Source organism: Suncus etruscus, chromosome 5 (genome assembly GCF_024139225.1).
Source record: "Suncus etruscus isolate mSunEtr1 chromosome 5, mSunEtr1.pri.cur, whole genome shotgun sequence".
Lineage (NCBI taxonomy): Eukaryota > Metazoa > Chordata > Mammalia > Eulipotyphla > Soricidae > Suncus > Suncus etruscus.
The window spans coordinates 59,692,433-59,716,802 of NC_064852.1; the positions used below are offsets into that span (position 1 = coordinate 59,692,433).

Sequence of the window (24,370 nt, forward strand, 5' to 3'; positions counted from 1 at the left end):
GAGGAGCACGGCCGCTCCGCTTCGCTACGCGGCCGTGCACTCTTTCTAAGGAAAGAACTCCATTGCAACAAGAAGGAAAAATCACACTAAGAACAGCGCTATATCACAGAAGCAAACATTTCTCTCTGGACTGTCTTCTCTGTTACATGCTCGGGCCTAAGATTTGACCCAGTGTGAGGCTTCATCCACGGAGGACTCCCCTCCCTTAGAGGCAAGTCAGCCCATCCAGAAAGGGAGGAGCCAGAGGAGTGTGCTGCCTACATCATATAGACAATGAATACCACTACAACACGTAGAAAAACCCACAATACAAATGTGACAATGGGGAAACAGCGCAGGCCAGCATCAGACATAGAGAATGAAGATGACAATTCTGAGGACCAGATAATGACTGAACAACTAATCAACCTCTCAGATAAGGACTTTAGACTAGCAATATGGAAGGTGCTCAACAGACTCCAAGAAACCATGGATCGAGTTGAACAGAACACTAATAAGAACCAAGAAAATATGAAGGCAGAAATGACAAAACTCCAAACTGAAATAACATGTCAACTAACAGGCCTGAAAAACTCAGTAAACGAAGTGAATGACAAAATGGATAAGCTCTGGGACAGGGTATCAGAAGCTGAGAATAGACTTGGTGCTGTGGAAGATGAGATACATAACAATTCCATACAGCAGGAGAGATTGGACAAAAAACTTAAAGCAAATGAGCAGACAATGGAAAAATTAGTCAAAGAATGGGAACAGACGAAAATAGAAGTCTATGATAAGATCAACAGAAACAACTTAAGAATCATTGGAGTCCCAGAGACCCAGGAAGAAAATTTCCAGGAAGAATCAATGGTCAAGAACATCATTAAAGAGAAACTTCCAGAGCTAAAGAATATATGTGATCAAATCCTGCATGCCCGAAGAGTACCAACCAAAAGAGACCCCAGAAAAACCACCCCAAGACACATCCTAGTCACAATGACAAATCCCACAGATAGAGACAGAATTCTGAAAACAGCAAGATCAAAAGGGGAAATCATGTTCAAGCAAGCTTCCCTGAGATTTACAGCAGACCTGTCACCAGAAACGCTCAATGCCAGAAAGCAGTGGTGGGATATTGTGACAAGACTGAATGAAATGAATGCTTCACCCAGAATACTATACCCAGCAAAACTCACTTTCCGGTTTGATGGAAGAATACATGGTTTCACAGACAAAAAACAGCTCAGAAACTTCACAGACACAAAACCAGTCTTAAGAGAAAAACTGAAAGACCTAATCTAAGACAAGACTACCCAAAAGACACACCAAATTTTGAAATAAAGATGGCGTTAAATCCCAGGACAATTCTTTCTCTCAACGTCAATGGACTAAATGCACCAGTTAAGAGACACAGAGTGGCTAAATGGATCAAAAAACTCAATCCAACCTTCTGCTGCCTACAAGAAACGCACCTGAATAGTCAGAACAAACATAGACTCAAAATAAAAGGCTGGAGAAAAGTTATCCAAGCAAACAACACCCATAAAAAAGCTGGAGTGGCCATACTAATATCAGATAATGCAAACTTTATACTCAGGAAGGTTGTAAGGGACAAAGACGGACATTTTATATTAATCAAGGGGTACGTAGAGCAGGAAGAATTCACTCTCCTAAACATATATGCACCGAATGAGGGGCCAGCAAAATATTTAATACAACTGCTGACAAATCTGAAAAATAATATCAACAACAACACAATAATTGTGGGGGACCTAAACACGGCTTTGTCAACACTGGACAGGTCAACCAGACTGAAACCCAACAAGAATATACTAGACCTGAGGAGAGAAATGGAAGAAAGAGGCCTAGTGGATATATATAGGACACTCCATCCCCAGAAACCTGGATACACATTCTTCTCCAATGTACATGGGACATTCTCCAGGATAGACTACATGCTGGCACATAAAACATACCTCCATAAGATCAAGAGGATAGAAATTTTGCAGACTACCTTCGCTGACCACAAGGCTCTGAAATTATTTGTGAACTCCAAAGGGACTCAGAAGAAACACTTTAACACCTGGAAGTTAAACAGCCTCATGCTCAATAACCAGTGGGTCCGAGATGAAATCAAGGAGGAAATAAAAAGGTTCCTGGAAACAAATGACAATAAAGACACAAACTCTCAGAACTTATGGGACACAGCAAAAGCAGTACTGAGAGGAAAATTTATAGCTTTGCAAGCACACATCAGGAAGGAAGAAGGAGCTTACCTGAGTAGCTTAATGACACAGCTAATAGAACTAGAAAATGCTCAACAAAAGGACCCAAGAACAGGAAGACAGAAGGAAATAACAAAGCTGAGAGCAGAAATCAACGAAGTGGAAACTCAAAAAACAATCCGAAAGATCAACGAAAGCAGAAGTTGGTTCTTTGAAAAAATAAACAAGATTGATAGACCACTGGCAAACCTAACAAAGAAAGAGAGAGAGAGAAACTTGATAACTCGTATCAGGAATGAAAAAGGAGAGATCACTACTGATATGACAGAGATTCAAAGGGTAATCAGAAACTACTTTGAAAAACTCTACGCCACTAAAAATGAGAACCTGGAAGAAATGGATAAATTCTTGGACTCTTATAATCTTCCACGGTTGAAGGAAGAGGATGTAGCATATCTAAACACCCCCATCACCATTGATGAAATTAAAACAGTAATCAAATGTCTGCCGAAAAACAAAAGCCCAGGTCCAGATGGATTCACTAATGAATTCTATCAAACTTTCCAAGAGGAACTACTGCCAATCTTGGCAAGACTCTTTCATGAAATTGAACAAACAGAAACACTTCCAAATAGCTTTTATGAAGCCAACATCACCTTGATACCTAAACCAGACAGAGACGCTACCAAAAAAGAAAATTACAGACCAATATCACTGATGAATGCAGATGCAAAGATCCTCAACAAAATCCTGGCAAATAGGATTCAATGCCTCATTAAGAAGATCATCCACTACGATCAAGTAGGTTTCATCCCAGGAATGCAAGGCTGGTTTAACATCCGTAAATCTATCAACATAATACACAACATCAATAACAAGAAAAATAAAAACCACATGATCATATCAATAGATGCAGAGAAAGCATTTGATAAGGTCCAACACCCATTCTTGATCAAAACTCTCAGCAAGATGGGAATGGAGGGAACCTTTCTCAATATAGTGAAGGCCATCTACCACAAGCCAGTGGCAAATATTATCCTCAATGGAGAAAAACTGAAAGCCTTCCCTCTAAATTCTGGCACAAGACAAGGCTGTCCTCTCTCACCACTCCTATTCAACATAGCACTGGAAGTACTTGCTATAGCGATTAGGCAAGAAAAGGATATCAAGGGAATCCAGATAGGAAAGGAAGAAGTCAAGCTCTCACTGTTTGCAGATGACATGATACTCTACTTAGAAAACCCTAAAGACTCTATCAAAAAGCTTCTAGAAACAATAGACTCATATAGCAAGGTGGCAGGCTACAAAATTAACACACAAAAATCAATGGCCTTTCTATACACCAACAGTAATAAAGAAGAAATGGACATTAAGAAAACAACCCCATTCACAATAGTACCACACAAACTCAAATATCTTGGAATCAACTTGACTAAATATGTGAAGGACCTATACAAAGAAAACTATAAAACTCTGCTCCAAGAAATAAGAGAGGACACACGGAAATGGAAACACATACCCTGCTCATGGATTGGCAGGATTAACATCATCAAAATGGCAATACTCCCCAAGGCATTATACAGATTTAATGCCATCCCTCTAAATATACCCATGACATTCTTCAAAGAAGTGGATCAGACACTTTTGAAATTCATTTGGAACAATAAACACCCTCGAATAGCTAAAGCAATCATTGGGAAAAAGAATATGGGAGGAATTACTTTTCCCAACTTTAAACTGTACTACAAAGCAACAGTTATCAAAACAGCATGGTATTGGAATAAGGATAGGTCCTCAGATCAGTGGAATAGGCTTGAATACTCAGAAAATGTTCCCCAGAGATACAACCATCTAATTTTTGATAAAGGAGCAGGAAATCCTAAATGGAGCAGGGAAAGCCTCTTCAACAAGTGGTGTTGGCACAATTGGATAGCCACTTGCAAAAAATTAAACTTAGACCCCCAGCTAACATCATGTACAAAGGTAAAATCCAAATGGATTAAAGACCTCGATATCAGCCCCAAAACCATAAGATATATAGAACAGCACATAGGCAAAACACTACAGGACATTACAGGCATCTTCAAGGAGGAAACTGCACTCTCCAAGCAAGTGAAAGCAGAGATTAACAGATGGGAATATATTAAGCTGAGAAGCTTCTGCACCTCAAAGGAAATAGTGCCCAGAATACAAGAGCCACCCACTGAGTGGGAGAAACTATTCACCCAATACCCATCAGATAAGGGGCTAATCTCCAAAATATACAAGGCACTGACAGAACTTTACAAGAAAAAAACATCTAACCCCATCAAAAAATGGGGAGAAGAAATGAACAGACACTTTGACAAAGAAGAAATACGCATGGCCAAAAGACACATGAAAAAATGTTCCACATCACTAATCATCAGGGAGATGCAAATCAAAACAACGATGAGATACCACCTCACACCCCAGAGAATGGCACACATCACAAAGAATGAGAATAAACAGTGTTGGCGGGGATGTGGAGAGAAAGGAACTCTTATCCACTGCTGGTGGGAATGCTGTCTAGTTCAACCTTTATGGAAAGCGATATGGAGATTCCTCCAAAAACTGGAAATCGAGCTCCCATACGATCCAGCTATACCACTCCTAGGAATATACCCTAGGAACACAAAAATACAATACAAAAACCCCTTCCTTACACCTATATTCATTGCAGCTCTATTTACCATAGCAAGACTCTGGAAACAACCAAGATGCCCTTCAACAGATGAATGGCTAAAGAAACTGTGGTACATATACACAATGGAATATTATGCAGCTGTCAGGAGAGATGAAGTCATGAAATTTTCCTATACATGGATGTACATGGAATCTATTATGCTGAGTGAAATAAGTCAGAGAGAGAGAGAAAAACGCAGAATGGTCTCACTCATCTATGGGTTTTAAGAAAAATGAAAGACACCCTTGTAATAATAATTTTCAGACACAAAAGAGAAAAGAGCTGGAAGTTCCAGCTCACCTCAGGAAGCTCACCACAAAGAGTGATGAGTTTAGTTAGAGAAATAACTACATTTTGAACTGTCCTAATATTGAGAATGTATGAGGGAAATGTAGAGCCTGTTTAGGGTACAGGCGGGGGTTGGGTGGGGAGGAGGGTGATTTGGGACTTGGGTGATGGGAATGTTGCACTGGTGATGGGTGGTGTTCCTTTTATGACTGAAACCCAAACACAATCATGTATGTAATCAAGGTGTTTAAATAAAAAAAAAAATTAAAAAAAAAAAAAAAAAAAAGAACATGTTATTCATCTAGATAGATTTAAAGAAGGGATTAGCAAGAGACAAACAGAGCACACAAAATTTATTATCTTCTTTTTATTTATTGTTTACTTTGTTTGCCTTTTGACCACACCAGAAAGTGTCTTGGTGGAAATCAAGGACCATAAAAAATACAGGAATTGAATCTAGGTTAGCTTTGTGCAAGGAAAGTAACTTATCCAAAAAATTATTGTCCCAACCCCAGTCAGTTCTCTTTTCTTTAAATTTTATTTTATATAGTCACTATGAAATTTAAAAAGTTATAAATGACTGGATATCGAACAAAACATGTTTCAGCAACAATTCTTTCACCAGAGTCTATTTCCATCCACTATTGTCCTAAATCCCCATTTTCCTACCACCAGTATGCTTCTACAAGAGGTGCTTATAAATTTTTACACTGTGGTTTACAATACTGTTGTTAATAGTGTTCTATTTTACTACTTTATCATTTTTTTCAGAATCACCACCTCCTCCTTATTGAATGCTTTCCTCAGTGATCAGTGTTTCACTTCCACTCCCATCCTTTCCTATCCTCTAGTACCCTCAAAGTGTTCACTTCCTACTAGTTCTCATGCTATTTTTTTTTCATTTACTTTGACTCTTTTCTATTATTACACCATGGTGAGAGTATTCTGTATTGGTCTTTATCCGTAGTTAATATTACTCAGCATTATGTTCTTCAGGTCCTTTCATGTAGAAGCTTATTGCATGACTTTCTCTTTTTATGGCACAGTAGTATTATATTGTGATAGATGCTGTAATTTCTTTATCTAATCATCTACTCTTGTACACTTGGGTTATTTCTAGATATTCCAAACATATATTCCAACATATTCCAAACATATTCCATATATATATTTTTACATCTGCTTTGTGAGCTTCGGGAGTATATTTAAAGTGGAGTTGTTGGGTAAATTAAAGGTACATTTCTAGGTTTTATTAGGAATGTTTATATTTTCCAGAAAAACTGGATTAGTCAACATTTTCACCAGCCAAGAATGAGAGTCCACTTCTCACCACATACCACATCCCGCCAATACTGGTTGTTCTTGTTTATTTGATGTGTGCCAGTCTCTGTGATATGACATAATATTTCATTATTTTTGATTTCTGTCTCTGTGATAAGAGATGCAGAACATCTTTTCATGTACCTTTTGACAATTTATATCTCATATTTAAAGAATACTCTGTTCATATTTTCTCCCCAATTTTGATAGGTTGAATTTATTTTTAAGTTCTACCGATGTCTTATATATCATTGATATTAACCCCTTAATATATGAATAATAGGTAAATAGTTTCTCCAAATCTGTGGGCTATCATTTTATCCTAATTATCATTTTCTTTAAAGTATAAAAATAAAAAATTTCATTTGTTTATCTTTGCTTTTATTTTCAAAGAGGTGTTTCATTTTATAAGATGCTTTAATATTCAGATTTAAGGAGAATTCTATCTATATTTTCCTCTGTGTATCTTATTAAATCAGATTTGATATGTACATTTTAATCCATCTGATTTGACTATTAAAAGATGTTTGAGTTCCTATAATACAATTAAAAACATTTAAATTTGTCAACATTTTGTAAATTACTCGAAAATACTCAGAACATTTTTTCAAATGTTCAAGAGGTTCCAGATCTTTTAAGAATCTTAAATTGCAGGGGATATACCATGATTATGAAGGTGGTTTTCCCAGGGTGAGGCTTATCCATTGCACTCCGGATGTGCTGACCCCTGCGATTCCCCCAAATGTGAAAAACTCGACTGCCTAATTTGTGTTCGTGCTCTCCCCTGAAAAAAAAAAAAAACTCAAATTACTTGGTGAATAAGGATGATCAACGCCATAGAGAAAACAATATATGTCTAGATCCTACTTGTCACTTATTCTGAAAACAAAGTTACAGTTTTTGGGGCCAAACCTGGCAGCTCTCAGGGGTTACATGATGACTCTTGGCTTTGTGCTCAGAAATTACGAGGAGTAGCCCTAATTCACTGTCACTATGTGCAAGAAATAAACCTGTAAAAGACTAGTAACTCACATTGGTTTCAATAAAATAATTAAAAAAAAAGAAAATGAAATTACTTTTGGGAAGACTTGGGGGACTACATGGGATGCTAGGGATCAAACCTGTGTTGGTTGCATGCAAATGGCCGAGTCTCTCTGCACTCACTTGGGCACAAAAGCACTTTTTTTAAAAAAATAATTTTTATTGTGACCAAAGTGAATTACAAGTCTTTCATAGTTATATTTAAGGTACATAGTGACAGTGAATTACCCTGAAACAAAATACTGAATTGCTCTTCACATCTACTACTGAGAAGCTATGGACCCTTGCACAAGGTCTTAAGTAAAGCTTATAATGCAGGCATTTTATAGAGCATTATACTGTGACTGCTTATTATAATATATAAGGTATAAATAACATAATATAATATATAAATACATATAAATTATATATAAATATATACCTTATATATAAATATTTATATACATATGTATAATAAATTAGTATGCACGTTCACTCCAGAAATACCTGAGAAAGATAAAAGGAAAGAAGCATAAGTAGTCAAGGGAAGCCCTCAGTTCTCAGTGCATTTTTGACATTTGTATAAGGAAAAGAACAATGAAGAAGTAGTTATAAAAAAAACTTTAGAGTCTAGGACAGATCTGAAAAAGTTAAGCAGATATGCTATTAGGGATCACCTATTGTAGCTACCTGGAAAGGAATTCTATCAACTGCAGAAAAATGGGCTTGCTAGTATCAACCTTGATATTATCCTTAAGAGACTCCTGTTCTCACCATACTCACCACCTCAGTGAGTATAGTCGTGGATGCAGAGAGTTGACATACAGAGTTATTATTCAGTTGTTTCCACTGCAGTGCTTGTTGAAGGAAATCCAAGTGGTATCTCTCAACTTTTGTAGTATGAGATTGATGTTACACATATAATTTTGAACAAAGAAAATCTTGGTTTGTGCCTTAAAAGAATTCTTAGAGAATTTTGTAGATATTATTCTAAAATGGAGTCAGGGTAGTTATTACTGAAAAGCATTTGGAGATTTTAAAACTTTAATCCACATAAGAGTATACCTCAGGTTGACCAAAATACTGCTTTCGGTCTCAAAAAGTGACTTGATAAACAAAAATGAGGAAGAACATCCAAATGTTTACTAAACTTCTAATATTGGCGTTGTATACCATTACTATATTACTCAGCTATTGTCTGTATATCAGTCTCAGAAACAATAACTTTTAAGTCTTAAAGACATATAAAACTGAAGTGTATCCTCTATTCAATAAAATTACATAATTTAGTTGATCACATTAGAAAACATCTTTGAAGAACTGGACCAGATAAATAGTAAAGGAGTTGTGGTTCTTGCTAGGTATTATAAGTCCCTGTTTAATCACCAACATGTTATATGGAATGCTACCAAGAGTGATCCTTGAGCATAGAGCTAGGAGTAAGCCCTGAGTTTAGCGAGGTGTGAACACTTCAATAACATAATATATGAGAAATTAATGTTTTATTTATATAGAAAATGTATTTGATGTGTGATGAATGTTAGGCATCAATAGAGGAACAGTTTTTTTGGAAATTAATTGACAGTAGACTGTCATTTAGAGAATTTTGCTTTTTTATCTCAGCAGGTGTCTCGTCATTACATTGACATTATCTACTTTAATCATAATGAATCATGGAAGGCATGTACTTACTATATTGCCCACACTGAGTTAATACAGTTGATCAAACTTTGTAAGTCAAGATGGGCATTTTCCTAAATAATATTAAGAAATAAGATAAATTCTGTTAGTTGATAAAGAAAAAATCCTAAGAGTTTACATATAAGTAAATTTGAAATTTAATATAGTGTTTTGGTCCTTAACTTGTTCTCCAACCATTCAACCATTGATCAGATTTTCTATTGGCATTATTTCTTGCAATAGTCCTAACATTTGAAATCTGTCATTTTCTATTGATCAACTTCATTAAAATGTATTCAGGTGAATTGAATGATTCACTTGAATATGAAAGCTATATGAAAGGCAGGCTCTGCATAAATGCAAATTGCTTTATAAAATTGTTGCAAAATACTCTTAAATGGAACTAATTTAATCTGAGCAAAATATGTTAAAGTGACTTTTAATGTTAATGTCTATACTATTCATTATCCTGAAGATAATATTTTGTGTCACAATTATACTTTTATGATAATAGCATGCTTAGTTGGAGATCATTGTGTGCCCTAATAGGGGTCACTCTTATTTATTTGAAGGTTTCATTTTCATTTCACAAACATGAATAGATCTTCCTTCTTAGTGATTAGATTTAATATTGAATAATATAAATAATGTTGAAATAATAGAATGGTACATTAGGCTTAAATTCAGTTCCCATTAACCAAATTATTAGCTTATGACTTTTATTTTATCTTTTTAACTCCATAAAAAGAATTTAAAAGAATTATAGATTTTTTATGAATTATGTGCAATCTACTAGCAGACCATTATCAACTTCCAAGTCTCAGATAGTATCTTGAAATCCATTTTTCTTGTAATAAGGTCAAGTGAGGAGGATGGGCTGAGCATTTAACACTTAGTACAATTTATCAAATTCATTTAACTTCTTGACAAAATCCTGTCAATTTATTTCTAATGTACACATATATATTTGAGGTGATTTATGTTAACCACTGTGTCTACAAAAAGTATATTGTTTAATGGTTTTAGAATCCTGACTTTGATCTATCTATAGGTTGGTACACATGAATCTAAAGAGAAAAGTTCTTTGTTCTATTTGAACTGGTAGGAAGTGGCAGCTTTACATTTTCTCTTAGGCTTGATGCTTTGTTCACAGAACCACTGCTTCAAAAGCGCTCAGAGTGTCTTCATGTTGTTTTTAAGATAATAAGACAAGTTACCAGTCATCTTTTGAAAATGTATCTAGTCTTCAAAGAGTGTTTTGTTGTTGCCAAGTAACTCAAAAGAAGATCTGACAGAGATCTTGTCCCCCAGGTAGCTCTGTTTAGAATATGCTACCAAATCTCACACCAAGTTTGTTTGACATGGTGTGACTTACTGAGACCCAGGTTTGTACAGAAAAATAAAATCAGAGTGTCATTGTGAGCTTTGGGAAAAGAAAAAGAACAAATAGGTGAAATAAAGTATAATTTTAATGGTGTCAAATGTAGCTTCCCATAATTATTCTAGCATTTTATTCATCATCTGTGAAATAATTGTATATTTTAAGTGAACCATCACATTGAGTTGTTTTTTTTTTTTTTTTTTTTTTATCTCCACAGTACACTTCTATCCACTCCCACATCTCCCATAAAAAAATAGAAGAAAAAGCAGAATGTCATAGAGGGTGTCTTTTCTGCAACAAAAAATATACTAGTTTCAGGATTTTTTGTTTGACTGATAGGAATTCTGAAAGAACAAATCTGCTAAACTACATTAACAATATAGATTTTATTTATTGAAATTTTAAGGATGAAGGTCTTACTGGTTGTACAAAAAATAATGAACATGTATACACATTGGTGAGAGGATAAAGATAGTGAGTGAGAAATTTTAAATATATTCCAAAAATAGGTAAATAAATGAATATTTGCCTTGTATAAACAATTATTTGATAGAAGTAAAGAATTTAAAATGAAGTTATAAAATGTGTGAGATTAGAAAATAAACAAGTTCCAAAATTTTGCAGAGGTTATTAATTTCCTTATAAAAGGGGAAGAGGGTTGCAGATAAAACACAGTGATATTGGACGCAGCCAATCCAGGATGAATGGTGATTCAAATCCCAGTGCCCCATGTGGAGCACCAGGAGCAATTTCTGAGCACAGAGCCAGGAGTAAACCCTGAGCTCTGCCAAGTGTGACCCCGCCCCCAAAATAAAGAGGGAAGAGAATAAGTTCTCACCTAACATAGTCAGTGTTTCTTGAAAAAAATGAAAAAGAGAAACTAAATATAATTAAACAAATTTTACCATGGAAATCATGTTCTTAAGACAGCATATTCAGGTTATAAAAAATGAGCAAAATCCCAAATGAAGACTGAAAGCACTTCTAATATTCAATAATATTTTGTATTAATTAATTTATTCATTAATTTTTCTAATCACTTATCAGTTTAGAGTGCTGAACCTAATATGTATACCTATGGAATATGGAGGGGAAAAAAAAGAATATCTGGAGAAAACTTACTCAAAAAGGGGAGAACATGCAAACTCTACAAGATTGTGACTGATCTGGAATTAATCACTTTTTTCTTTTATTTACTATAGTTATAAAGTTACAATATTAAATAAATGAAATAATTTAGTTCAATAATGAGGAGCACACATATTGATATTTCTGATTCTTTGAAGGTTTTCTGAAATAATTTTGAAAATAATATATTTATGTATAAGTTTATTCACTATGATATTATAACACAACAAAAATCATTTTAATTTTCATTCATGTCTTTATCGCAGAGCATCTAAAGTTCTTGTAATTTCTAAGAGGCAGAGAGATTAAAAAGTGTCTTTTATTATGTGAATGAAGTAGAGGATGCCACTAGGTCACCTAACAATGTAGGCTACATGTCTGGGTCAAACCATTTTATTTGGAGATTTAGAAATCTCAATTCACTGCAGTCCTCCACACAATTTCAGGTTAAAGTAGAGAAAATTAAAATTGTTAGTTGAATTGTTGGAAATGGCCTATAATGTAGCCATGTCTTTGTAAGAATGCTTCCATAAACGCTCCAAAGAAAGGAATTCAGCTCTGGTTGGTAAATAATTGGGGCCTTGAGGAAAATGATATCTTAAATAAATCAGCAAACCCCCAGGCAGCGATTGCTGAAATATGTCAGTGGGACTACATCAAACTAAAGAACTGCACACACAAAAAAAGGCAGGAAATAAAAAAGAAGACCAAATGTACAGTTGGGGAAAGTATTTCTATCTTCTGAAAGTTGATATCTAAAATATAAGGAAGTCAAAATCATTAAATATTTTAAAGCAAATAATCTAAATTAAAAATCACAAGGGCGAGAGAATTCAGATGCTTTGGTGGCGTTAAGAAAAGACAGAACTGAGGGAGGGACTTCAGAGCATAAAAGCCGGCTATCCTTTGCAAAAGCTGGCTCCCTGTGTGTGACACCAGGCGGGGAAAATCCGCGAAAGTACACCGGCCCAGTGGGGCTCAGCTGTGAAAGACTGTGAGTGTGACCTGTCTATGTCTGTCTACTGTCCTCTTGCGTGAAACTCTTGCTAGTGGGGCAAAAAGAGCCTCCAGAAACCTCGCTCGCCCAGACGCCATTTTCAGGGAGGGACTTCAGAGCATAAAAGCCGGCTATCCTTTGCAAAAGCTGGCTCCCTGTGTGTGACACAAGGCGGGGAAAATCCGCGAAAGTACACCGGCCCAGTGGGGCTCAGCTGTGAAAGACTGTGAGTGTGACCTGTCTATGTCTGTCTACTGTCCTCTTGCGTGAAACTCTTGCGAGTGGGGCAAAAAGAGCCTCCAGAAACCTCGCTCGCCCAGACGCCATTTTCAGGGAGGGACTTCAGAGCATAAAAACCGGCTATCCTTTGCAAAAGCTGGCTCCCTGTGTGTGACACCAGGCGGGGAAAATCCGCGAAAGTACACCGGCCCAGTGGGGCTCAGCTGTGAAAGACTGTGAGTGTGACCTGTCTATGTCTGTCTACTGTCCTCTTGCGTGAAACTCTTGCGAGTGGGGCAAAAAGAGGCTCAGAGGAGCACGGCCGCTCCGCTTCGCTACGCGGCCGTGCACTCTTTCTAAGGAAAGAACTCCATTGCAACAAGAAGGAAAAATCACACTAAGAACGGCGCTATATCACAGAAGCAAACATTTCTCTCTGGACTGTCTTCTCTGTTACATGCTCGGGCCTAAGATTTGACCCAGTGTGAGGCTTCATCCACGGAGGACTCCCCTCCCTTAGAGGCAAGTCAGCCCATCCAGAAAGGGAGGAGCCAGAGGAGTGTGCTGCCTACATCATATAGACAATGAATACCACTACAACACGTAGAAAAACCCACAATACAAATGTGACAATGGGGAAACAGCGCAGGCCAGCATCAGACATAGAGAATGAAGATGACAATTCTGAGGACCAGATAATGACTGAACAACTAATCAACCTCTCAGATAAGGACTTTAGACTAGCAATATGGAAGGTGCTCAACAGACTCCAAGAAACCATGGATCGAGTTGAACAGAACACTAATAAGAACCAAGAAAATATGAAGGCAGAAATGACAAAACTCCAAACTGAAATAACATGTCAACTAACAGGCCTGAAAAACTCAGTAAACGAAGTGAATGACAAAATGGATAAGCTCTGGGACAGGGTATCAGAAGCTGAGAATAGACTTGGTGCTGTGGAAGATGAGATACATAACAATTCCATACAGCAGGAGAGATTGGACAAAAAACTTAAAGCAAATGAGCAGACAATGGAAAAATTAGTCAAAGAATGGGAACAGACGAAAATAGAAGTCTATGATAAGATCAACAGAAACAACTTAAGAATCATTGGAGTCCCAGAGACCCAGGAAGAAAATTTCCAGGAAGAATCAATGGTCAAGAACATCATTAAAGAGAAACTTCCAGAGCTAAAGAATATAGGTGATCAAATCCTGCATGCCCGAAGAGTACCAACCAAAAGAGACCCCAGAAAAACCACCCCAAGACACATCCTAGTCACAATGACAAATCCCACAGATAGAGACAGAATTCTGAAAACAGCAAGATCAAAAGGGGAAATCATGTTCAAGCAAGCTTCCCTGAGATTTACAGCAGACCTGTCACCAGAAACGCTCAATGCCAGAAAGCAGTGGTGGGATATTGTGACAAGACTGAATGAAATGAATGCTTCACCCAGAATACTATACCCAGCAAAACTCACTTTCCGGTTTGATGGAAGAATACATGGTTTCACAGACAAAAAACAGCTCAGAAACTTCACAGACACAAAACCAGTCTTAAGAGAAAAACTGAAAGACCTAATCTAAGACAAGACTACCCAAAAGACACACCAAATTTTGAAATAAAGATGGCGTTAAATCCCAGGACAATTCTTTCTCTCAACGTCAATGGACTAAATGCACCAGTTAAGAGACACAGAGTGGCTAAATGGATCAAAAAACTCAATCCAACCTTCTGCTGCCTACAAGAAACGCACCTGAATAGTCAGAACAAACATAGACTCAAAATAAAAGGCTGGAGAAAAGTTATCCAAGCAAACAACACCCATAAAAAAGCTGGAGTGGCCATACTAATATCAGATAATGCAAACTTTATACTCAGGAAGGTTGTAAGGGACAAAGACGGACATTTTATATTAATCAAGGGGTACGTAGAGCAGGAAGAATTCACTCTCCTAAACATATATGCACCGAATGAGGGGCCAGCAAAATATTTAATACAACTGCTGACAAATCTGAAAAATAATATCAACAACAACACAATAATTGTGGGGGACCTAAACACGGCTTTGTCAACACTGGACAGGTCAACCAGACTGAAACCCAACAAGAATATACTAGACCTGAGGAGAGAAATGGAAGAAAGAGGCCTAGTGGATATATATAGGACACTCCATCCCCAGAAACCTGGATACACATTCTTCTCCAATGTACATGGGACATTCTCCAGGATAGACTACATGCTGGCACATAAAACATACCTCCATAAGATCAAGAGGATAGAAATTTTGCAGACTACCTTCGCTGACCACAAGGCTCTGAAATTATTTGTGAACTCCAAAGGGACTCAGAAGAAACACTTTAACACCTGGAAGTTAAACAGCCTCATGCTCAATAACCAGTGGGTCCGAGATGAAATCAAGGAGGAAATAAAAAGGTTCCTGGAAACAAATGACAATAAAGACACAAACTCTCAGAACTTATGGGACACAGCAAAAGCAGTACTGAGAGGAAAATTTATAGCTTTGCAAGCACACATCAGGAAGGAAGAAGGAGCTTACCTGAGTAGCTTAATGACACAGCTAATAGAACTAGAAAATGCTCAACAAAAGGACCCAAGAACAGGAAGACAGAAGGAAATAACAAAGCTGAGAGCAGAAATCAACGAAGTGGAAACTCAAAAAACAATCCGAAAGATCAACGAAAGCAGAAGTTGGTTCTTTGAAAAAATAAACAAGATTGATAGACCACTGGCAAACCTAACAAAGAAAGAGAGAGAGAGAAACTTGATAACTCGTATCAGGAATGAAAAAGGAGAGATCACTACTGATATGACAGAGATTCAAAGGGTAATCAGAAACTACTTTGAAAAACTCTACGCCACTAAAAATGAGAACCTGGAAGAAATGGATAAATTCTTGGACTCTTATAATCTTCCACGGTTGAAGGAAGAGGATGTAGCATATCTAAACACCCCCATCACCATTGATGAAATTAAAACAGTAATCAAATGTCTGCCGAAAAACAAAAGCCCAGGTCCAGATGGATTCACTAATGAATTCTATCAAACTTTCCAAGAGGAACTACTGCCAATCTTGGCAAGACTCTTTCATGAAATTGAACAAACAGAAACACTTCCAAATAGCTTTTATGAAGCCAACATCACCTTGATACCTAAACCAGACAGAGACGCTACCAAAAAAGAAAATTACAGACCAATATCACTGATGAATGCAGATGCAAAGATCCTCAACAAAATCCTGGCAAATAGGATTCAATGCCTCATTAAGAAGATCATCCACTACGATCAAGTAGGTTTCATCCCAGGAATGCAAGGCTGGTTTAACATCCGTAAATCTATCAACATAATACACAACATCAATAACAAGAAAAATAAAAACCACATGATCATATCAATAGATGCAGAGAAAGCATTTGATAAGGTCCAACACCCATTCTTGATCAAAACTCTCAGCAAGATGGGAATGGAGGGAACCTTTCTCAATATAGTGAAGGCCATCTACCACAAGCCAGTGGCAAATATTATCCTCAATGGAGAAAAACTGAAAGCCTTCCCTCTAAATTCTGGCACAAGACAAGGCTGTCCTCTCTCACCACTCCTATTCAACATAGCACTGGAAGTACTTGCTATAGCGATTAGGCAAGAAAAGGATATCAAGGGAATCCAGATAGGAAAGGAAGAAGTCAAGCTCTCACTGTTTGCAGATGACATGATACTCTACTTAGAAAACCCTAAAGACTCTATCAAAAAGCTTCTAGAAACAATAGACTCATATAGCAAGGTGGCAGGCTACAAAATTAACACACAAAAATCAATGGCCTTTCTATACACCAACAGTAATAAAGAAGAAATGGACATTAAGAAAACAACCCCATTCACAATAGTACCACACAAACTCAAATATCTTGGAATCAACTTGACTAAATATGTGAAGGACCTATACAAAGAAAACTATAAAACTCTGCTCCAAGAAATAAGAGAGGACACACGGAAATGGAAACACATACCCTGCTCATGGATTGGCAGGATTAACATCATCAAAATGGCAATACTCCCCAAGGCATTATACAGATTTAATGCCATCCCTCTAAAGATACCCATGACATTCTTCAAAGAAGTGGATCAGACACTTTTGAAATTCATTTGGAACAATAAACACCCTCGAATAGCTAAAGCAATCATTGGGAAAAAGAATATGGGAGGAATTACTTTTCCCAACTTTAAACTGTACTACAAAGCAACAGTTATCAAAACAGCATGGTATTGGAATAAGGATAGGTCCTCAGATCAGTGGAATAGGCTTGAATACTCAGAAAATGTTCCCCAGAGATACAACCATCTAATTTTTGATAAAGGAGCAGGAAATCCTAAATGGAGCAGGGAAAGCCTCTTCAACAAGTGGTGTTGGCACAATTGGATAGCCACTTGCAAAAAATTAAACTTAGACCCCCAGCTAACATCATGTACAAAGGTAAAATCCAAATGGATTAAAGACCTCGATATCAGCCCCAAAACCATAAGATATATAGAACAGCACATAGGCAAAACACTACAGGACATTACAGGCATCTTCAAGGAGGAAACTGCACTCTCCAAGCAAGTGAAAGCAGAGATTAACAGATGGGAATATATTAAGCTGAGAAGCTTCTGCACCTCAAAGGAAATAGTGCCCAGGATACAAGAGCCACCCACTGAGTGGGAGAAACTATTCACCCAATACCCATCAGATAAGGGGCTAATCTCCAAAATATACAAGGCACTGACAGAACTTTACAAGAAAAAAACATCTAACCCCATCAAAAAATGGGGAGAAGAAATGAACAGACACTTTGACAAAGAAGAAATACGCATGGCCAAAAGACACATGAAAAAATGTTCCACATCACTAATCATCAGGGAGATGCAAATCAAAACAACGATGAGATACCACCTCACACCCCAGAGAATGGCACACATCACAAAGAATGAGAATAAACAGTGTTGGCGGGGATGTGGAGAGAAAGGAACTCTTATCCACTGCTGGTGGGAATGCTGTCTAGTTCAACCTTTATGGAAAGCGATATGGAGATTCCTCCAAAAACTGGAAATCGAGCTCCCATACGATCCAGCTATACCACTCCTAGGAATATACCCTAGGAACACAAAAATACAATACAAAAACCCCTTCCTTACACCTATATTCATTGCAGCTCTATTTACCATAGCAAGACTCTGGAAACAACCAAGATGCCCTTCAACAGATGAATGGCTAAAGAAACTGTGGTACATATACACAATGGAATATTATGCAGCTGTCAGGAGAGATGAAGTCATGAAATTTTCCTATACATGGATGTACATGGAATCTATTATGCTGAGTGAAATAAGTCAGAGAGAGAGAGAAAAACGCAGAATGGTCTCACTCATCTATGGGTTTTAAGAAAAATGAAAGACACCCTTGTAATAATAATTTTCAGACACAAAAAAGAAAAGAGCTGGAAGTTCCAGCTCACCTCAGGAAGCTCACCACAAAGAGTGATGAGTTTAGTTAGAGAAATAACTACATTTTGAACTGTCCTAATATTGAGAATGTATGAGGGAAATGTAGAGCCTGTTTAGGGTACAGGCGGGGGTTGGGTGGGGAGGAGGGTGATTTGGGACTTGGGTGATGGGAATGTTGCACTGGTGATGGGTGGTGTTCCTTTTATGACTGAAACCCAAACACAATCATGTATGTAATCAAGGTGTTTAAATAAAAAAAAAAATTAAAAAAAAAAAAAAAAAAAAAAAAAAAAAAAGAAAAGACAGAACTAAATACCTAAGCCATGGAGTCAACAACAATGAAATCATAAGTTTCAAACTATAACAACCAAATTTAAAAGGTGCCTGTTATGATAGAAGCCTGGGATAGGTGGATGGTGGCATGATGGACTCTGGGAACATTGGTGGAGGAAGATTGACAGTGGTGATGGGAATGGTGCTGAAACAGGATATGTCTAAAACTCAAATATGAATAACTTTGTAAATCACAAAGCTTTAAATAAAGTTTTAAGAATAATTTTAAAATGGTTATATGTCTTTTTAAAAACTATGTAAAAATGGTCCTAGATGCTTCCTATCACTAATTAGAAGAGAAGTATAAATTAAAATCACTATCAAGATCACTTTCTAGTGCTAGGAAGACAATTTTCAAAAGACAGAAGATAACAAAGGTTGGTGAGGATTGATTTGTTCTCCAAAGTTTTTAGATGATCCAATGATTTCATACTTAGGTAGACCTGAAGGAAATTATATCTCTCTCTCAACAATATTTTCTGTAGCACTGTTTTATCTTGGCCAACATAGAGATAATCTTATTGTCCTTCAAAAGGTGGGAACATAGAGGAACTCAATTGCACATAAAATAGGAGGTAAATATTCTTCTAAGAGGATATTGTGTAAAGTTGGACAGAGAAAAACAAATATTGAATAGGATAATTTATATGTGAAATCTGAAGGAAAAAAGCTAATTGAAATAGAATAAAATGATGATGACCAGAAATTCAGATAGGGATATACAAAATTGGCTAAAGAAAACAAACTGAATTATAAAAACTATCAATTCTGGGGACCGGAGAAATAACATGGAGGTAGGGCATTTATTTGCCTTGCATGCAGAGGGACAGTTGTTCAAATCCCGGCATCCCACATGGTACCCGAGCCTGCCAGGAGTGATTTCTGAACTTAGAGCCAGGAGTACACCCTAAGCACTGCCGGGTAACCCAAAAAAACAAAAAAGTGTGAAACATGCTTATTTGAATATAATTTCTGATAACACTTTGTATACTTGTTTCTACTATGTTAATTCATTTTTCTTCAGTTTTTCTCTTTAATTTTAACTGCTAGTGTTTACAGCTGCTACAGTACAGAAGATTAGTTAACTTTTTGAACATTGATAGTATTTTTTTAAATATACAAAAAATCAGCTTTTCAAAAATATATTTTCACCACTCAAAATATTAAGGCATGGTATAATGAAGTAAATGAATTATTGGATATTATTTTTACTCAGATTTTATCATTTAGACATTTGAAATATGGTATTTACTGGTGTATGTCTTTTGGTTATGCTGATTCAGTACATTTAGATTAAAATTTATAACAATGTTTTAGATGCACAGTTATTGTTAATATGGGTAAAATCATTCATAAATAGTTTTCATGTGGAAATGCAGTTTTACATGAGTATATTATATGATGTGTGCTAAATTGTGGCCCAAATATTTTAATTATAATACATGCTATTTTGTGCAATACATTTATATGACCTCTTATGTCCTTTAACATAAGGTCACTATAACTTATTTCACTATCTTTGGTAGTTCTTATTATTTAGATCTGCATATACTTCCTATAATTTTCCAACTAGCTAGCCTTTTGTCAGGTTCTTGCTGTCTAAATAGTTTTCTACCATTGCATAGAATACCTTTTTTGTTTTAAAGGTGATTTCTCTCTTTCTTTTTCTCCCTTCCTACTTCTTCACATCTGTTCTTTCTCTCCTTCTCTCATTTCTTCTTTCCTTTCCTAATACCTTTCCCTTTCCTTTTCTCATTTCCTTCCTTTTTATCTTCTATCTCCTCTGTTCCTCTTTCTTCTATTGCTCCCTCTTTTTCTCTTTTCTTTCTTTCTTCTTTCTTTTTTCTCCTTTCTTCCTTTCTTCTTTCTTTTTCTTTCTTTTTTCTTTCCTTTTTCCTTCACTCTTACCTTATTTCCTTTTCTCTTTGATATCTTCCTTTCATTCCTGCTTTCAGAACTCCCTTCTTTTCTGTCATTCTTCTTTCTTTCTATTTGTTCTTTACTTCATCCTTTCTTCCCTCCCTTCTTTTAATCATTCCTTCCTTTGTTCTTCCCACATTCCTATTTTTCTCCTTTTTTCTCCCTCTAACTATTCCTCCTCTCTCTCTTCTTTTCCTTCCTCTATTGCTTCCTCCTTTTCTTCCTCCCTTCTGTCCTACTTGCCCTCATTTCTTCCTTACTTCTCACCCACACATCCTTTCTTCCTTTTTTCCTTCCTTTCCTCCAAACTTTTCTTTCTCCTTCCTTTTTATTTCCCTCCCTCACTTTCTTTCTTTCCTCTTCCTCCCTCCTTTTACCTTTCTTCCCTCCATTTCTTCCATCTATTTATTGCTTCTTCATTCTTTTTTCTTTTTTTCTTTTTCTCTTTTTCTTCTTTCTCCTTTCTTTCTTCCTTCTTTATTTCCTTCTTTCATACTATAAAATCAGAATGACATGTTACATTTATTTTTCTCACTTTTTTAGAGAGTTATTGTTTCTTAAATATTTTAACAGTAATTTTTATAATATCCATAATATCATTGAGATATTGATAGGGACTACATTGAATCTAAGCAGTGCTTTTAGTAGAATCCTTATTTTAGCAATATTTATTCTTCCAATCCCTGAATAGAAATACATTTTTTGTTTTGTGTGCTTATATTTATTTTATTTGTGACAATTTTATTTGTATAAGTATTTTACCTCTGAAAATTTTATTTATATCTATTTGAGTTTGTTTGGGAAAAAGTTGTAAAATGAATTGTCTAGATATCATTCTCTTCTTTTGCATATAAAATTCAGCAAATTAATAGATATTTGTGCATTCATTTTATATTATGCCACATACTGAATTTGTGCATTGCATTGAGAAGTGTGTGTGTATGTGTGTGAGATAGCCTATTGGGTACCATTTGCTTTGCAATTGAACCTTTACTCCCATCAGAATGCAGAGGGAGTTCAGTGAGAGCCAGCTGAAATGTAAATCATCCTGAGGAGATTCAGTCCTTTGTTTGGACTTTCAATCGCAGAACTAATGTTTGAATAAAACAAAAGAAAATACTTCCATATCTCTACACCCTCACTTTGCTACTTTTTATTTATTATACAACCAAATATTTGATCCTATTATAAGTAATAATAAACAATAAACAAAATATATTTTTATATATTTTAAAATTCATGGCAGTTTTTTTGCCATTGATTATTAGCTCTCTACCTAAGAGAGTTAAATTTTCTCTTGTTTCTAAATACTAGTATTCTATGGCTGATTTGTTTGACTTGAGACATATGTCCTCATTATATAGGATTCATGAAAAATTAGATTTTACAAATAATATAAGGAAGAGGGGCCAGAGTGGTGGTAGAAGGCATCTGCCTTGCCCAGACTAGACTAGGATGGATCGCGGTTCCATCACCCAGCATCCCATATGGTCCCTCAAGCTAGGAGTGATTTCTGAGCTTATAGCCAGGAGTAATCACTGAGCATCACTGGGTGTGGCCCAAAAATCAAATATACATGTATAGACTGTATATGGAAGAAAAGCAAGAACATTCATATTCTTAAAGTGAAGACCCTCTTATATTTTCTAAGTATTTTGCTTTTTCATCGGTATGTGTATGTATGTGTTTTATAAAGTTAAAATATGAAATCTAAAGAAATGGAAAAGTAAATCATTTTCACCTTTTCAAACTAAATTGCTAAAGGCCATTTATCTATAGAAGAATCTTGTCAGTTTAAATAGTGTATTTACCATGCTCTGTCTGACATATCCAAGCTGTCTAATTATGGTATTATATATTGTACACTTTAGAAAGCTTGATATATTTACACATCAAAGCATGTAACAAAACACCTGGGTTGCTATAGAGATTTCTATATTTTTATTAAAAATTTCAAAAAGTTAACAATGCATACATCTTTTTATAAGTATGCTAAAGACATAATGAAAACGTCACATTCTTTTTATCCTTTTGTGTTATAAATACAGGTGCAAGATATTATGTAGCTTTTAATTAGTTACAACCAATCTTCAAACATCCTCTCAAAATTGGAAGAAGAATTTATAATCTAGAAGCTGGACAGATAGTACAGCAGATAGAGGGCTTGCCTTGTATGGTCCCAACCTGGGCTTGATCCCAGGCACCTCAACTGGTCTCCTGAGCCCACAAGTTTTGATTTCTTAGCAGAAAACTAAGAGTAAGCCCTGAACATCACCTGTTGTCAGCCAGAAACCAAAATAAAAAAGAAAGAGAAAGAAATAAAAAGTGAAGATATAAGATATTATGTTTGTTTTGCTACTGGTTGTGACCCCAAAACAAAATAAAATGAAAAGATGTTTTTCAATCTTTTAAACAGCCGTGAATTGCAAAGAAAGCACATGAACTCATGCAAACACATTTATATACAAATGCTTAAATATTTAATGTGCATATGTGTAGTTATTTTTTTCTCTATCTATAAAAGTCGAAACACTGTCTGAAGCTTATGGTAGTAAAAAAGGAAAAGACCTTATATTATTTGATTTACATAAGAGCTATCATGAAACTACATAGCTTTATAATTGCCTAAAATAGGGTGCTTCTTTCATGACTAAGAATTTATCTGGAATTTTTTTCTGATGATATTTTAAGAGAACACTCAAATATTAATAAAACCAACATTTACCATTCTTTTCCTTTTTTGAGAATATCTTTGAAGGTCTTTGGGGCAACTGACATTCTCATAGGAAATGATTTATTTGAATTACCATAGTTATAACTTGAAGGTTCCGTCATTGCAGAAAAGAGAATTCCTATCTGAAATTTCCTCTGTAATAATAATATACTAAAGGTGTACCAAAATTGCTTATGCTCTGTCTAATTTCTTTTTCAGAATACAGAAAAATAAACAGGTATGGCATTATACTCATAGTTCTTTAGGGAAATGTTAGGAAAAATTTTCCATAGTCACAAGAAATTGAAAAAGATACAGTGGTGATAGGATAGTGAATAAACATTTAGCAACTGAATGCAAATTGAGTCTTGTGTGAGAGTATATAGTCTTATTAGTCTTATGTCTGCTATGTTATCCCTGCCTGAACTATGGCCTCATATGAAGCCAAATTTTAATCTCCAGAATTTCATTTGTGATTCTTATCTTAGAACAAATCCTTTTAATTAAAGTAATACAGATTGTTGTACATTAGACTCCTGAATCTATGCTAAAACTGTTGTGTCCTAAAGTCAATTTATGTTAGTAACCATGCTTTTCTTGAGTTCTGTAAATTATTTCAGTCACTAGCCATGTATTGATTCATATAGTCCAAGTTCCTGGATAGTATAGTATTTGACTCTCTTTTCTCCTTCACTAACTTACTTTTTTCTTCTATCTTTACTTCACCCCTGTCCTACACCTAATTCTCACTACACTTTCAATTAATCCTTGTTTACCATCATTAATGCTACTCTTTACATAGTAATATTCTTTAATATGATGAAAAACTGGTGATCTGTTCCTTCCCACTAATTTTTTTCCTTATCACATTCAATATTTTTAGGATAATCTATGATACATAAAAATGATTTTTAAAATAAGATAACTGCTTGTTTTGCACTAAGTCCCCTATTGT

General features: G+C 35.8%; 1 protein-coding gene and 1 pseudogene across 2 annotated transcripts in view; both read left to right on the plus strand.

The window, feature by feature from the left end:
- Positions 1-24,370, plus strand: part of DPP10 (dipeptidyl peptidase like 10) — a 671,116-nt gene that overhangs the window by 385,229 nt on the left and 261,517 nt on the right. The gene's annotated exons all lie outside the window — the stretch shown is intronic.
- LOC126010298 (uncharacterized) lies at positions 7,156-7,297 on the plus strand (annotated as a pseudogene).